This window comes from Typopeltis vanoorti, chromosome 12, assembly GCF_054136105.1.
Source record: "Typopeltis vanoorti isolate ZY-2024b chromosome 12, IOZ_Tvanoo_1.0, whole genome shotgun sequence".
Taxonomy (NCBI): Eukaryota; Metazoa; Arthropoda; class Arachnida; order Uropygi; family Thelyphonidae; genus Typopeltis; species Typopeltis vanoorti.
In genome coordinates, this window is record NC_143560.1 from 3626539 (window position 1) to 3642651 (window position 16113).

General features: G+C 36.8%; 1 protein-coding gene across 3 annotated transcripts in view; it reads left to right on the top strand.

The window, feature by feature from the left end:
* Positions 1 to 3456: 3456 nt before the first annotated feature.
* LOC150100550 (transforming growth factor beta regulator 1) overlaps positions 3457 to 16113 on the top strand; it is a 166184-nt gene continuing 153527 nt past the window's right edge. The window contains exon 1 of one of the 3 annotated variants that reach the window (XM_090401904.1): positions 3457 to 3640. The gene's annotated coding sequence lies outside the window, so the exon portion shown is untranslated. The remainder of the gene's footprint in view (positions 3641 to 16113) is intronic. The other 2 variants (XM_090401902.1, XM_090401903.1) reach the window with 2 other exon arrangements.

Here is a 16113-nt window from a genome sequence, read left to right on the forward strand (position 1 = left end):
TACACTTATTATTGCTCACGACGCTTTCTGGCACTACCATTTCGTCAAATGAGGTAATTTTTTATAATTTTATTTACCATTTTATTTTTTTATTTTCCTGTCTGTTTTAGGTCTTGTTTTAATAAATTATGTCTTATAAAAGGCCCCACAAACAAATATAAAACAAATCACTTGGTTATCTCAGAAACATGCCTCCGGTAAAAGACCTAGCTGTCACAGAAGTGCGACTCCGGTAAAATAAGTTCCACATCATTATATACCAACTCCTGATCAGAGCCAATCTCTGTCATCAGAAGTGGACACAAATCCCACTTTGATCTCTTCAAAATCAAAATATGATGATGTTGGAATCATCAAGATGTCACAAATAGGTTCATCTAGCACATGTCTTACTACTGACCTCACTTTGTCTGTAAATTCTCTTGATAGCTTTACTGCAAATGTTGATGCAAGTTGCTTTACAAAACATTCTGAGGTTGAAATAATTGCGGAAAATGAAAGTTTAGTGGGCCATGGTGATGGTGGTGAAATGATTCAGTCTGCAAAAGATGAAGTAAATATAGCAAAAGATCAGGGTTGTGGCTTGATTTCTCTGCTGATGACATGACTTATTGGACTGCTTGTGGACACAGTGAATGTTAACACCACGATGGGCTATTTGACAAGTCTTACCGACATTTCAGTAGTGGCGAACCAGTAAGATACTGTTCGCAGAAACTTTTTGTTGGGACAAAAGCCAATGGTGAGGAATAGAAGAGAGAGTGGTTATTGTATTCACCATCAACTTGATAAGTTTATTGTTTTGTTTGTTAACTGTTTGCTCCTAAACATTTCTCTCATTTTGTTACTAGAGAAGGGTTCGGTGACTGGCGAAATACTATTGTAATTGATCAACATGAAAAAAGCACTACTCACTGAGACTCTATGCTAACCTACTTAACTCGCAGACAAGGTGTAGGGTTGGGACAACAGTTGGAAAAACAAATTCAGTAAGAGTGTGGTTAGTGGGAACATGTCCTGAGGGATGGCATAGCTGTTATTCGTACGTTAGATGAACGTGGCTTGGTTTTCGAGGAACAGAAGAGAGATTTGGATCATTGCAAAATGGCAACATTTTAGGGCTGGTTGAGCTCATAAGTCAGTTTGATCCATTTTTAGCAGGTCACATTGCGAAATATGGAAATTGTGGCAAGTAAATCCTTCTTATCTGTCGAAAGCCACCTGTGAGGAACTCATTCAACTGATCGCATAAAAGGTACACGTGCTTATTGTTGATGAAGTAAAATTTACTGGTTATTTTAGTTTGTCAGTTGATTCAACGCCAGATCTGTCACATATCGACCAGTTAAGCGTTGTACTTAGGTACTTAAAAGACGGACAGCCTATTGAACTCTTTTTAATCTTTCTGGAAACAACAAGCCATACCGGTGAGGAAATGGCAAATCAGGTGTTGCAGTACTTACGTAAAGTTTGTCAGCTAAACTTTTCAAAATGTATAGGCCAGTTTTATGGCAACACTGCTAACATGTCTGGGCATTATAATGGGATGCAGCAAAAAATTTTAGAAACAAACAAGTTTGCTATATATGTGCCCTGTGCAGCTCATTCACTAAATTCACTAAGGCAGAAGTACTGTTGACTGCTGTCAAGAGGCGGATAATTTCTTCTCTGAATGAGGTTGCTCTATACCTTTTTTTTTCAGCCTCAACCAGCCGGTGGACAATTCTTAAAGGTTCTATTGGAAATGAAAATGTCTTAAAATCCCTCTCTGATACCAGATGGCCGATGGGAGGCACATGCTATGGCAACAGCAGCAATTTTGAAATCTTTCCTTCAAATTTTAGAAGCGTTAGACTGTATAGCCGAAGACCAATCACAAAAGGGAGACACTCGAAGAGAAGCATATAATATTGTAAATAAGATGCAAGAGCTAGAATTTGTTTTTATGTTGAATTTTTGGGATGAGATTTTGCAAAATTTTCATAGAGTAAGCCAAGTTCTACAGAATAAGGATGTCAACTTAAAAACATGTGCAGATCTGTATGGATCATTAGCTGACCAATTGTGCACTTCACGAAATGAATTTGAAAGATATGAAGTAGCTACAAAGGAAGTGCTACCAGATGTTGATTACTAGGCAGCTCAATCTCGCAAACGTATCAGAAAAAAGGCATCCAATGACGGAGATGCTCCAGAAGTATATCTGAATGCCAGAGATAAATTTCGTATCACAACCTTTTACACAGTTGTTGACAAACTTGAAACTGAGATGAGAAGAAGAGGAGAGATGTGCCACATAATGCTACTTCAGTAACTTCATAATCTACTGAAATTGAAAGGTATTCTCAGTGTTGTCTAAAGCTGATTGATGCTTACCCAGAGGACTTGAACGCTAATTTCTCAGCTGAGCTTCCATAGTTTCACTCATATGTGCGCCAGTGCAAGTTCAGTGCAACAAAAAATGTAAAAACAAGATTCAGTCATGCTGACCTTTATAAAATAATTGTAATTTAGTGTGCCTTTCCAAATGTAGACGTTGCCTTTCGTATATTTTTAACATTAATGGTCACAAATTGCTCAGCTAAGCGTTCATTTTCTCAGTTGAAGTATATTAAAAATCCCACCAGAGCAACTACGCAACAAAGCAGGTTGAATGCTTTATCTCTACTAAGTATGGAAGCAGATGTGTTATGTACGATTAATTTTGAGGATCTGATCAAAGACTTTGCAATTAAAAAAAGTCTGAGAAAATTTTTCAAATCTAAGTATAGTTGAAGCATACAAAAATAAACATTATTTTCCATCTTACTATAAGTTTTGTTTCATTTTGAAAAATAAAAGATTTATTTTATGGTTTATTATTATTTATATTTTAAATTACATATATATGGGGCAACAATATCTTTTAAGTGCTTAGGATCTCTATGAGTCTTAATCCGGCCCTGGTTGAAAGAATGATGAATGACAAGACGAGGATTACCGAGAGTGCTTCCATGCTGTTATCCCGTAGTGAAAGTAATTGTGGAAGACCAAGCGATGCAGGCAGCTTTTCTGCCTGTATATTAATATGAGAAGATATTTATTAATGGTAGGAGCGTCTTGGCGAGCCCTAGTTGAAAAAGTTTGAAAATTTTTGGTATGTACCTTCACCTTTTTCAGTCCGGTTGCTCGAGAGGTTAGCATCTTCATTCTTAGCTAAGCGAGTGCTGTTTCGAATCCCACATGTCTGTGAATATTCCTAGGTAGGTAAATTTCATTATCTGATGATGCGCGACAACTACCCTGCTTACAGGGCTTGGTGTGACGTAAAAGAGTACCGTGTTTGGTTTCCGGATTATGGTTATTTTTTAATTTCACGCTGTCACGGTACTATATGCGTGGCTGTGTATGTTAGATTAAAAAGCTTCCAATCTATTAGAATCTCCAGAAAAAAAAAAAGTTGTAACTTGGGTTTAGTGGGAGCGCTGTCGTCAGGAACAAAACTGTTATGGGAAATATATGGTTCACATGTGGATTTTTGTTGATATAATGTTAAGTATATTTTTGCCTATATTACATATTTTGTAATGGTATTCAGCAGTCTTTATAAAAATCATTAAAAATGGTTATAGTTTCCGGATTTCGTGTGATTCTCAAAAAGGTAAGGTTAAAGGAATTAATAAAATGAAAGCAAAGTGTATGTCATTCTGATATAAAAGCGCCGGTTATTCCGCTGGCATTTGTAAATTTGGAATAGTACATGGAGAAATTGTTATATATATTGCACTATGTTACCTGTCCCCTAGAAACATCTTAGCAAACTAATGAGTTTATATTGTAATTATACATTTGTAACTGCTACATTCGTATACTCGCACTTTGTAAAAGGATTATTTGTTAAAATTGCCACTTTCCACGTGTTGTCAAATCAGCGTTTGGAAAGAATTTTCAATATTATGTAATATTCTTCATTCAAATCATATTCTTCCACTCGTTACATTTAAGTTCATATTCACTTTCAGGGTTTAAACCCGACACGGTTGAACACATAGGATATTATTGCAGAAGGATCATTATTCTCGAAATTTCAGGTGCTCATCATGTGAAGTCTTTCGCATTTATTATTTAATGATAAAATGTGAAGTTCATACCATGCTTATGGACCGGATGATCCTTCATCTCAAAAGAAATCTATAAAACATCTTGAAGAGTTTTATTATTCCCTGGTCAAGAGGTTGAATCACCAGCTTAATGTTTGGAGGTAGAAAAGCTGAATTGTATGTTGTAGTTCAATGGATGAGCTGAGAAAATATCTCAAATTAGATGCATTTAAATTTTTTTCTTATCTAGTTGGCCATCCTAATTGAATCATTTTACATAAAGAAGTCACCTATGCATCACTGGGTTGTGTATGCAACCCAGTGATGCATAGGTGACTTGACTGAGGAGAAAAAAAAACTCTTAAGGAGTTTTTTTTATCTCTTCTTTTCCTTAAAGGCTCACACATACAAACAAACACGCATGCAATTATATACTTGCAGCTTTAGCCCTCTCATGGTGATCCTAATCCTAAACCGTTTATTAACACAGGCTAATTTTTAACTACACAAATATTATATACAAACACCTACAAACAAACTTTTACAAAGACCAGTAAAAGTTACTTTTACTGGTCTTTGAAAGCTTTGATATAACGGTTAGATGTAATTTTAACTCATCTATTTTATCTGCAGAAGCGAGAAGAAAATTTACAAACCAGCAAACTTTGGTGCAGTTCCATGTCATTTATTATTATTATTGACCGTTCTTGCTCTCATCACTCTATCAGGAAATGCATTCCATTGTTCAACCACCCTCCACCCAAAGAAACAACTCCTCACCCTCTTGCCCACAGCTTCCTTTCGTAACTTTCAGGGATGGTTCCTTGTCATCACTCCTTCCCACTGTTCCACCAAGTGAAAGAACTCCCCAGTATCAACCCTGTAACTGCCTCCTCAACAGTTTAAAAGTCTCAATCATATTACCTCTCCTTCTTCTATCCACTAAACTCTGCAGTCCACATTCCCTCAGCCAATCCTCATACGTTGCACAGTCCTGAAAACTAGCTTTGTTATCCACCTTTTAGCCTTTCCACAGTTAATTTATCCCCTCAAATCCTGGGAACCAAATTTGAGAACACTAGTCTAAGTGTGATCTGATCAGAGTCTTATACAACGGAATGATAACCCTTTTATCTCTGCAGGTCACCGTCCTTCTCAGTATTACAGCAATCCTCTGTGTGACCTTCACCACCTTTGCAATATGTCCCCTGAATTTCAGGTTTCTATCAATCATACCCCCATATCTCGTGTCTCCCCTGCATCCTCCAGTACAACTTCTCCAATGGAGTATGAAGTGTCCTAAACCTCAAGATCTTACATTTTGCTGCATTAAACTGACACCCCCATTCATTTGCCCATATGTCTAGTTTATTCAAATCCTTTTGCAGGGCTACCACATCTGCATTATTATTAATAACCCTTCCCAGCTTCACATCATCTGCAAACAACCGAATATTCCCCTGCAATCCACTGACAATGCTTATCATGTGGCACCCTGTCAAATGTATTCACTAAAATCCAAGAAAATGGCAGTATTTTCTCATCAACTATTCTTGTAACTTTATTGTGAAAGGCTAGCATATTACTAAAACAAGAGCACCCCCTTAACAAATCCATGTTGACTCTCACAGATAACATTACCCTCATCTGCCCAATGCTGTATACGGTCACTCACTAATTTCTCCAAGATCTTAACAACTACTGATGACACACAAACTAGCTATAATTGACACTTCCAGTCTGCTCCCCCCCTTATGCAGTGGCATAAGGGGGGGGGAGCAGACTGGAAGAATGACTTTCTTCGATTCCCTTTCTTCAATTCCCTGGGCACCTTTCCTATAGCTAGACTTTCATTGAAAAGCCAGGTTAAAGGAGCTGTCAGTTCTTTAGCATATTCTTTCAAAATTTGTGGTGAAATACCATCCAATCCCACAGCTTTACTGGCACCAAGAGTACTCAGTATTTGGAAAACACTCTCCTCCTCCCCTTCCTGCACCTCTAAACCTCGAACCTGCCCTATCCGTCTAGTATTAAAATTTACTCCTCAAGGATCAAATACTCCATTAAAGTGTTCATTGAACCATTCTACTATGTCCTCTGCATCAGTCACTCTATTCCCATTTTTATCCCACAATGTCATTCTTCCACAGTCATTTTTCCTCCTACTGGCCACATAGCTAAAAATTTCCATAGGATTTTCTTTGGATCTTAGGCCCACTCTCTTCTCATATTCCAGTTTTGCCTTCTTTACCATACTAGTTACTCTCCTGGCCTGTGTTTTATATTCTTCATGCATCTGCTCTTCACCTGTCTCTTTATATCTCTTCCATAGCCTCTTTTTCACATGTCGTTCCTGTTTAATATTGTTTGTCATCCACTTTACACCGAATTGTGCCCTCTTCTTTACTTGTGGAATACAGCTTACTATTGCTGGTAATAAATATTCCTTCACAATTTCCTGAGCACTAATGATATCCCGGCCTTCCAATTCCTCCCTCCATGAAACTTCCCCGAGTTGATATCTAAGACTATTATAATCACCTGCCTTATAATTTCACATATGTTCCTGTGTCTTTGATACTCCTGCATGTCTATCCATCTTCCAAGTCAAAACCACATGGTTATTCTCTCCAACTGGTGGGAGAGATGTCATCTCAGCTATTATCAACTCTTCTGATGCTATGACCAAATTCAAAATTCTTGAACCTCTTGTTCCCTCTTACATGTTGCCTAAGACATTATCCCTCAAGAATTCTAGAAATTCCATTCTCTTATTGCTACATGCATCTTTTTCTCCCTAATTTATACTGCTATAGTTAAAATCTTCCATAACAATCATTCTTTTTGCACTTGCCAAGCTCAACTGTCTAAACATCTTCTGGTCTCCACCCTCTGTGCTCCTTGGTTTGTAGCAACACCCCACTAAATATCCTGTTTAGCCCACCTCTACCTCACACTATATGCTTTCAAAATCATTAGTGTCACTGCCTTCCAAAACCTCCACTCTTAGAGGACATAAGTTGTCACTTATCATAAGCAGTACTCCACCACCACGCTTTCCCTGCCTATCTTGCCGAAAAATGCTGTACCCTGCTACTTCTATTCCTGTTATTATATCCTCTTCTGTCAACTACATCTCAGCGATCCCAATAATCTTTGGTCAGGTTGATGCTATCAGCTAAATCAATTTCTCTCCTTTATTCCGGATACTCCTGGGATTAGTATAAAGCATAAAAATGCCACTGTTTCTATACCTAGCATTATCCTCTCTAGACTCCACTGGGCTTAGCGTTACCTGGCCCATTCTTAGCGTTAATTGGCCCATTCTCCTAAGCACCCATTCTCACAAGAGGCCACCCTGGTTATTCTAGTTTCCCTGCATTGACACACCTACTCATTCAGAAAACAGGAATCTCTCCAGATGCCTACATCCTTCCTCATTCAAATGCAAGTGGTCTCTTGCATACAATTCCTTTCTCTCCTCAAATGACCTTTAAGCATCCACATATTCCAATCCTCTCTTCTGACACATTCTAGCTATTATGTTATTCAATATTACTGCTCTTCTGCTCAGCTTGTCACCATCATACCTAGGCAACATGCACACTTTCCTCTCTGCATTTTCTTTTGCACAACCTCAAGCAAGAATCTATTATCTCTTGCTGCCCAATTTACATTGCCTCTCAGGTCATTCATTCTTACCATCACAATCATCTCATCCACCCTTTCACCCCTATCATTTGTGGTGAAAGGGTGGATGAGATTATTGTCAAACATCCAAAAAAATACTCCAGGCAAACACTCTTCATGCATCCTACCTTTTCTAAACTTTTCTTATACTAAAATCTGTTTTCATTATTATATTTTCATAAAAATTTATTATATTTTTATGAAAATATAATAAATCCAAGTGTATGCAAACAAAGTTTGCACCTGAAAGTATCTTCAGGACTGGGGTAAGGTGGTACAACACTGGGAAACTCGTTGCAAAGGTAAACTTTCAACATCTTTCTCTAAATCCAGAGTAATTTATTAAAAAGGAGGCACACCGTTTGGCAACTCCTATAGATAGAGATGATCTTGCTAATGCTTCTGCCTGGTATCTCCACTTGGGCCTGGCTCCCGCTGAAGAGACCCCAATAAAGGTCGTAACTAGTCTGGGTAGTGGCCCTTCCCTTAATGCATAACATTAGACATATCTGCAAGGAGATGTGTTTTGCATTATGGGAGATACTGAAACAGGAGTGATGTTAGCTTGCTCCACCTTTGCAACGAGTTGCCCAGTGTTGTACCACCTTACCCCAGTCCTGAAGATACTTTCAGGCACAAACTCTGTTTGCTCACACTTGGATAAAGGATTAAACTAAATTTATTATAGTCTAACCAAGTGAAAAATAAACTTTCAACATCTTTTTTATGAAAATAGTTAAATTATACAGCAGTAATAAGATAAGGGATCAATTGAAGCTAGCTACTGAGTAAAGTATAAAAGTACAGATCATAGGGAATGCTTGCAGCAGAAAAGTACTGTGGGAAATGTTATTAATCACAATCATTTGTTAGGATTAGGGCATTTACATTATCTGTTCTAAATACTTAGCAGAATTATTGCTTTTTAACATGTGATTTGTTAAGCAGTGAAATTATGGTGCATTTCAATTATTTGAATTCATTTTGACATCTCATCATCATCCTTTCAGGGATTTAGGCCTCTTCCAGTCTCTTTTCATTGTTTTCTTGGTCATCCCTAACTCCTCCAACTGTGTTTATTGGAATAATTTTTTGGATGGTCTTGAAATGTCCATTCTTTTGATATATTCTGTCTACACCTTTTGACAATCATATACTTTGTCCAATACTGAGTCAATTTTTAGTTCTTCTTTGACATCTGTTTATATAAAGTGTGTGATTCTAATAACTAGTAGCCACATTATGTGTAGTGCTTACTTTATAATGAGTTTATCTTTGACCATTATTAATCCCAGAATGGCATTACTTCATTAAATTATCACAAAGTCTTGACCTTGCGTTTCGTTACTTTTGACAGAAGTTTGTTGAAACCTCTAATATTTTCGAATACCTTATAATTCCACATATGTTCCCGTCTCTTTGATACTCCTGCATGTCTATTCATCTTCCAAGTCAAAACCACAGGGCCACAAGTTGCTGTTTGCAACAGTTGAGTTTTGTTTCCTGGTGAATTGCAAGTGCATATTAAAATATTGTGATGATCAAATTCACAAATGATTGTCATAAGTTTTGAGACTATGGATCACATATGGGCAACCCACGGGCCGGATCCAACCCTCTACTTCTTTTGATCCGGCCCTAATCTATTTCAGCGAAGTTTGTCTGATTCATGGTGGGAGAAAACATGGTGTGTTCTACTAACTCACATTAAGCTGACATCATATGACTTGCGCAAAACACACTGTTTTATCCAACCAAGGTCTCTTTCTCACTTTGACTAGCGGCGTGTGTGAACGTGTTACAACGTGTCAGTTCGCTACTTGAGTTGGTGTTGTGCTTTGTTCAGTGCCTGCATTGGTGTTATGTTCTGTTTGGTGCCTGCATTGATGCTGTGTTCTGTTCAGTGCCTGCGGTGTAGAAGACAGTTTTGTTTGACAGTTCTGAATATTGCTTATAAATTTGGGACAATGTCAGGGGTTATTGCAAAAAAAAGAAAAGTAGATGCAGAGAATCGTCAATTTCAAGACAACTGGATGGAGGATTATTATTTTATTCTGAATAAAGGTTTGCCTGTATGTTTGCCGTGCAACGAATCCGTATCTGTCAACAAAGAATACAACTTTAGGAGACACTTTACTTCGAGACATGCGGATCACCCAAAAATTGATGGACAACTACGAAAAGATGAAATACAGAAGTTGAAGAAGAACTTGGATACCCAGCAGCAAATGTTCAACAAGCAAAGAACGCGGCACCACAGCATTGTCAAAGCCAGCTTTATGGTAAGTGAAAAAATCTCTAAGCATTCTAAGTCATTTGGTGAAGGAGAATTTATCAAAGAATGTCTGCTGGATGTTGCAAGTATAATATGTCCTGAAAAGAAAAAAGACTTCAAGAATATTCGTTTGTCGAGACGTACTGTTGTCCGACAGATAGAAATTATGGCTGATGATATCAAAAAAAGTTTAAAAGAGAAGATTGCTAGATTGGAAGCATTTTCAATTGCTTTGGATGACAGCACTGATGCCTCTGATACAGCACAACTAGCAATATTTATTCAGGAGTTGATGCATATCTCAACATCACAGAAGAATTATTGGCACTTCGGCCGTTAAAAAGAACAACTATCAGTGAAGATATATTTGAAACAGTCAACACAGTCTTCGAGAGATTTGGGCTTAGATGGAGTTTACTATCTGGCATATGCATTGATGGAGCACCTGCAATGGTTGGTGCACAGAAGGGATTTATTGGAATAGTTCATGAAAGAGCAATAGAACTACAGATCCATCTGGAAAATTAAACAAATTTTCACTGCAAAACTAACAAAATCTGTGTGCAAAATCGATTAAATTCACAAATGTTATGGAAGTTGTAGTAGCCAGTATTAACTTTATTAAGTCACGGGCACTTAATCCCCACCAATTTAAGGAGTATGTGGCAGACCTATTTTTGGATTATGAAGATTTGTCTTATTATTGTGAAGTGAGGTGGTTGAGTAAAGGTAAAATGTTGAAACGATTTTATGATCTGAGACAAGACATTGCAGATTTTATGGACATAAAAGGATTAACCAAGTAAAATTAACAATTAAATTAACCAAGTACAATTAACCAAGTAAAAGATCATGAGTGGGTGTGTGATTTAGCATTCCTTGTTGATGTCACCGGATACCTAAACAAACTGAATCTTAAATTGCAAAAATAAGGACAATTGGTTCATGAACTGCATGGACATGTCAAAGCTTTTTTCTAATAAACTAAGATTGTTGGAAAGTCAGATAAGAGTTAAAAATTGTTATCATTTTCCTACTCTACCAACTCATAAAAATATCCCTTATAATTGTTATGGAGATGAACTGAAGGCACTAATAAAGCAATTTGATACAAGGTTTGCCGACTTCAAAAACAAAGACTCCACATTCGCTATATTTGCTTGTCCGATGGATGCTGATGTAAATAATGTGCCAGAAAACTTACAGATGGAACTTATTAAGCTTCAGGCAGATTTAGTGCTAAAATCGCAATTTAACAACATTGCTTTGAAGGATTTTTATAAATTTTATTTGGTGGAAGAAAAATATACAAAATTTACACGCCCTTTCAAGAAAAATCATTTGTCTTTTCGGCAGTACGTATATGTGTGAACAGTTTTTTTCGAGGATGAAATTCAATAAATCAAAAATTCAGACAAGAATAACCTACAAAAACCTCAAATTTTATGCAATTATCCTTAAGTAATATTAACGTTGATATTGATAGTCTCGTAGTTGAAGTACAAGGCCAATCTTCACATTAAATTGTTATGCCATTCCTTATATTATAAAATTTATGTAGAGCTTTATACGAAAGCATGATATTATAAGTAAAGGAAATGTGAAATAGCAACTTGTTTTAATTCATTTAATATTAATTTATTTTATTTAATAATTTGGTCCAGCCCTTATCTTGGAGACAGAATGATAATTTGGCTCCCCGAACTAGGAAAGGTTGCCCATGCCTGCTATAGATATTATAAATGGTTATTAGCACTTTTGCTGATAAACTAACCAAAATCACCATTGTAGTTGGTGTTCACTTATCGTGATTATTTGGAACTAGAAAAACATCACTGTAAGCATAATAAATAAAACAATAAGCATAATGAATAAAATTTTGGAATAATTTTATAATTATGGTAAGCAAATTTCATCATCGGGGAGCAGTGAGGACTAGTGTTTATATATATATATATATATATATATATATATATATTAATCCCAGAATGGCATTACTTCACACACACACATATATATATAATCAAATTTTGTTTGCTTTATATTGCTGTTGGTAAGTAAAGTAACTAAATTACTTTAGGAGGGGAAAAACTTAATGTAACAAAAAAATTAAAATGTAAATATTAATTAAAAAACTAATTAAGAAATGTTAACTTTCTCAAAAGGCAAAATAATTAACTTTATTGGCTTTTAATAAACATTTGAATATTAAATTATTATGTAAAATCTCCACTTCTTCATCTCTCACAGCTTGTTCAATAATTTGAAGTTTCATATTCATATCTATAAATTTTTAGATGTAGTAATTTTGCATTGTTTGTAAGAGATTCACTAGGGTAATTTTTCCATTGTTAACATCTGACCTCCATGGAGTTAGAGAATCATCATGGAGGGTACACACTATCGTACACAATACTCATACAACTTTCCTTAAACTGATTCTGTGTCTACATTCAAAACATGCTCAAGTAATACATTCCACTCGCCAACCACTCTCCATGCAAGAACCTTCTCCTAATTCCTCTGCTTACACCCTCCTTGTACAATTTTCAGCAATGGCTCTTGTTCTACATCCTTCTCCCATTCTATGAAAATATCCTCTATGTCAACCTGATAACAAACCCCCTGATTAGCTTATATGTTTTGTATCATTAACAAACAAACAAACATGAATATGTCCTCTCAGACCATTTCCTATATCATTAATGTACAAATTAAATAGCATTGACCCAAGTATCCATTGGCCTGTGGCACACCACTAGTGTGCCACAAGCTATCTTCTGGACTCTACTTCTCTATAAACTACTCTGTCATTACTATCTACCAGCTATCTTTTATCCACATTACCAGCTTCACATCCATTCCTATTTGCTTTAGTTTATATAACAAAGTTCTTATGGTATCCTGCAAAATACCTTTGCAAAGTGCAACTGTATCATTGTATAGCTATTTCCTTCTGTCAGCTGTCAGTTTATTATAAAAAGTGAGTAAATTACTGAGGCATGACTTATCCTCCACTATGCTGCTCACGATATCCATTCTTATCTGCCGATTCTTGAATTTTGTCTTTAACCAAAGTGTGGAGTGCAGCTGTAACATCGTGTAACTATTTCCTTTATCTTACTTAGCTGTCACTTTATTATAAAAAGTGGGTAAATTATTAAGACATGACTTATTCTCCACTATGCTGTTCTCCATTACTTAGACCACAGCTTCTGAGTTGCTAAGTAATTGATAATTTGCTACCTCTGTCTTGGAGCTTGTCTCCTTCATGTGATGGAACTATTTTTCCCCATTTCTCACTCCCTTGGGATATACTGAGAGCTGATACTTAAACAGTCTGAACAAGGGCACTGCCATTTCTCTAGTGCATTCTCATAATACATAAGCTGATATACCATTTAATCTCATAACTGTATTCATATCAAAGTTCTGATTGATTCACATCAATATCCTATTCACCTTTAGTCTCAGCTTTTACTTTATGCAGATGATGATATACTCTTAAAAAAAAACAAGTTTGCAGCATTCCTTAACTAAAGGAATCCTTACAATGAATCTCTGACTCCATGGAGGTCAGATGTTAATAATAGTCAATAATAGGGGGTTCGAGGTTATATAGTGAGTGATCGGTGTAATTTAGCGCTCATGTAAAATTGGTGATTTTTGGTGTTTTTTGTATTTTTCCTTAGAAAATTGGTTTTATAGTTTATTAGAATGATTTTTGTGTTTTTAGAGTATTTTGTGTGTCTTTATAACATATTTTATTGGGGCTGTCACCGCTAGAGGGATCGTAGTGTGTAGGGTTCGTGAAAGTTCCGGATAAGATAAGTATTATTTTCAGTTATCGTTGATAAATTTATTTAATATTGCGTAGTTTTGTTTGCCTTGCATCTCTTAGTGCATCTTTTTGTGTGTTTTTGGTGTGTTATAATTTGATAAAATATGTTGCAAGTAAGTATGGCACCAGTACGAAGGAAAATGGCAGCCAGTAATGATGGTTCGCCATCTTTATCAAAGAACGGTAGTATAAAAGAAATGAGTCAGTGTACTAGCTGTGAAATGTACGCTTTGCGAAGTGCGGTCGGAGTGTGGATAGATGATAATAAAGGAGTGAATGCGTGTAGAAAATGTAGGGAGAATGAGAAATTGAAGAGTATTTTGGATCGTGAGTGTGATATTTTTGTCAAACTTCAGAATGAAGAAAATAGGGATATGACAAGAAACAGAGAGGTTGTACCAGAGAATTGTGAGAGTGTGAATGATAGTATTAATGGAAGACTTGAGAATAAAAAAGATGAGATAGATGCAATGAGTGAGATCGCGTTGTTGAATGGTGCGATACAAAGGGCAAAACAGCAGCTAGAGCGTATGAGCAAAAGTCGACTGAATGAACCAGCCAATAATAAAAATTATGACAGGAAAAATAGACTTACGAGTGTGAACATGAACAAAATGAAGGATAGAGTGCTGTATGGAGACTCGTTAGTACGAGGTGTGATAGTAGAGGATTTGACAAATTCGTACCAACCTGGTGCGACCATAAAGGATGTAACTGAGTCTATTAGAGAGCAAAAGGAAAGGGCGAAAGAAATGATTGTTGTGGCAGGTATGAATGATTTGAAAGGAGACAAAATGGAAATGATAGAAGACCTGAATGAATTGTTTGAGGTAGCTAAAGAAAAGAGTGAGAAAGTTAGAATGATTAGTCTTTTGCCACAGTATGACAGTGAAATGTTTAAAAGGAGGGCCATAATTGCAAATGACTTTATGCGTGGATTATGTATGACGAGTGGTGTGGAATTTGTGGACGTGTGGAGTGAGTTCGATGGGCGAAAGGATCTATATAAGATGGATGGCTTGCATTTGAATGGTTACAGTGTAAGAAGACTTGAGAAAGTGTGGCTGAATGTGGGGATGTGCAAATTCAAGGAAACTAGATTTATTAAAGGGGGGGTGGGATGGATATACAGTCCTTAGGGAGGCAGTTGAATGTAAGAATGAATATAACATGCCTGAGCAAATAAGGACAACAAATCAGAGTGGGATAGTTAATATAAGGCATCAAGGTAGGGTTGGGGCTAATGGGGGTCTTAAATTCATGTACACTAATGCTAGGAGTATTAGGAACAAAAAGGAAGAGTTTTTGGCCATGGTTGGCACTTCCAGACCACAGGTTATTGGTATTAGTGAAACATGGCTGACTGTAGATGATATAGCTAGTGGGATTGAATGTGATGGGTATAGTGTGTTCAGGAATGACAGGGAGAATAAAATGGGGGGAGGAGTATTGTTGATGATAGCTGATGAGCTGCAGCCAAGGAGAATAGAAGTTGAATTGCAGGATAGAGAAAAGAGCACATTTGAGGCTATTTGGTGTGAGATTGTGGCTAGCAGAACTAAATATATAATTGGGTGCTGCTATAGACCAGGTGATGGAAAAGATGGTGGTGACAGTATGCACAAGCAAATAGAAGAAATGAGTGGAAGGAGGGTGATTATTATGGGAGATTTCAACTGGTCGCATTGATTGGAGTGAGGAGAGGACCAACGGGAGGAAGGAATTGGATTTTATGCGGTTATTAAGGGATAACTATCTGCGATAGCATGTAATGGAAAATACTAGGGGTCAGAGAGTGCTTGATCTAGTAATTACATCTGAGGATTTGGCTGTAACAAATATGACCACATTGCCACCAATTGGTGAGAGTGATCATAGGGTCTTGACTTGGGAGGTAGCTAAAGGTGTAGAATTTTCAATTAAGACAGGGTACGTGTGGAATTATCGGGCTGGAAAGTATGACAAGCTTAGGAGTTTGATTGGTTCAGTGCCATGGCATGTACAACTGCAAGGACTAGAAGTCGATAGTACAGGTGGTTAAGAAGTGTTTGCATGAAGCAATGGCTGACTGTATACCTAGAGTCCGAATAATAAATCAACTAGGGGTTAAATGGATGAATAACACCATTAAGCTTGAGCTGCAAAAAAAGAAACAACTATGGAGGGAATTTAAGGAGAAAGGTGACCGGCAGGCACACAAACGGTATAAAGCGCAGGCCAGAAGGGTA